The 1,570-nt window shown below is 50.3% G+C and overlaps 1 protein-coding gene across 1 annotated transcript in view; it reads left to right on the top strand.

Annotated features, from left to right (window-relative positions):
- The first annotated feature begins 1,349 nt into the window (after positions 1-1,349).
- MAPK6 (mitogen-activated protein kinase 6) overlaps positions 1,350-1,570 on the top strand; it is a 35,723-nt gene continuing 35,502 nt past the window's right edge. The window contains exon 1 of the mRNA XM_004687784.1: positions 1,350-1,512. The gene's annotated coding sequence lies outside the window, so the exon portion shown is untranslated. The remainder of the gene's footprint in view (positions 1,513-1,570) is intronic.

The raw sequence follows: 1,570 nt of genomic DNA, 5'->3' as shown, positions 1-1,570 counted from the left end.
CAACCCAAATATGGTTCAGCAGACCTCTCCTGTCTCATCCCCTCAGTATTTCAGTGAATCCACCTGTTCTATACCCTACTCTGTCTCTGGTGAATCCTCTCACTGCTCCCCGCCCCCCCATGGGATGTAAAAATAAGTAAGATCTTTAAAAATAAGCTAAAATGATTTCACAGTTGTTAAGATGGAAATTCATGAACTTAGACTTTAACTGGGCTTATTAAACAATTTATAAGTCAGGCAGCACCCAGTGTAACAGCTAGAAAGACACTGCAAAAAAATGTCCAAACTGGAAGACTTTTATAGTCAGAAAGAGGGTGTGACAAGATTATAAGCAAAAGAAAAAATAATGTAATTTCAGGCAAAGCCATCTTCCCTCAGACAAGGTAGTGGAATCTTATTTTAGATAATTTTACTAGGGATCAGGAAATTCCAGATTGATTGGTTTACAGTTAGAAGGTTTGAAACATTCAAGTCCCATCCCAACTTGGAGTCACTATGTGACTTTTAAAGTGGCCTTTACTTGAAATTTTGAAGCTGTGTTTTATCATAGATAAGCACTGCTGAACAGAGAGTTCTTATCAGGAATGAAGATTAAATCATTGAAAAGTATGTGTCTCCAATTTCATAAATATCTACATAAATTTCACATAAGCATTGGAATGGTTCTTTGGAGTCAATAGCCATGAAAAATAAATTTGCTTTTCGCTCAAGAATTTGGGTCCAAGACAGCACCATGCTACATTTCTCACTATGTTCCTGTACCAAACCAGGCTTCAAAATAAACTAGGCTTCAGAATGACCTGGTCCCAGTTCCTTCTTGAAGTCCTCTGCAGGTACACACTCCCCTCACCACCTCTGGTTATACATGGTCCTTCTGATCCTGCCTGAGTGGCGACCTCACTTGATTTCTTCACATCTTGAGACACAATGAATGACCTTATTCGCATTTTGCCTGTGACGCGTCTGCCAGGCACTTAAATTCTATCTCCAGGCCCAGCCTTGTTTCCTACCGTCCTGGTCACCAAAGCCCTATTCCTCTACAACTGTCCAGTGTTTGCACATAGTAGGTGCTCAGTAACTGCTCACTTGAGTCCGGTCACTTAGCACTCGGGCCTGGAGCATGAGGCAGAGCAGGAAGGGCGCCTCTACCCACCTCCCCGCAGCCCCCGCCCCGTCCAGCTCCATGCGGCCGCCGAGCCCCGTGTTTCTCCCGCCGCCCTCGCGGCGCGCGCAGCCCAGTCACGGGCGTTGGAAATTCCGGCGCGTGCTAGCGCGCTGGGCCGGGCGGGGGCGGGGGAACCCGTGGAGTGAGCCTGTGACGTGAGGGGGCGTGGCGCCCGAGACCCCGCCCCCTCTCCCTCGCCCTCTCTCGCGGGTCGGGGTTACATGGCGGCGACTGCGGCAAAGCGAGAGCCTCGGAGACGCCGCTGCCGTCAGCACAGCTGGAGACCTGAGCCGACACTGGGGGCTGTCCGCGGGCCCTGCACGCCTTCGATGAGTCGGAGAAGTCCCGTGAGTATGTGTGTGTACGTGTGTGGGGCGCGCCGGCGGAGCGGCTCGGGAGGGCGCC

The sequence above is a fragment of the Condylura cristata genome, unplaced genomic scaffold (assembly GCF_000260355.1).
Source record: "Condylura cristata isolate star-nosed mole 26May11 unplaced genomic scaffold, ConCri1.0 scaffold00023, whole genome shotgun sequence".
Lineage (NCBI taxonomy): Eukaryota > Metazoa > Chordata > Mammalia > Eulipotyphla > Talpidae > Condylura > Condylura cristata.
This window is presented reverse-complemented; position numbering and strand designations above follow the sequence as displayed.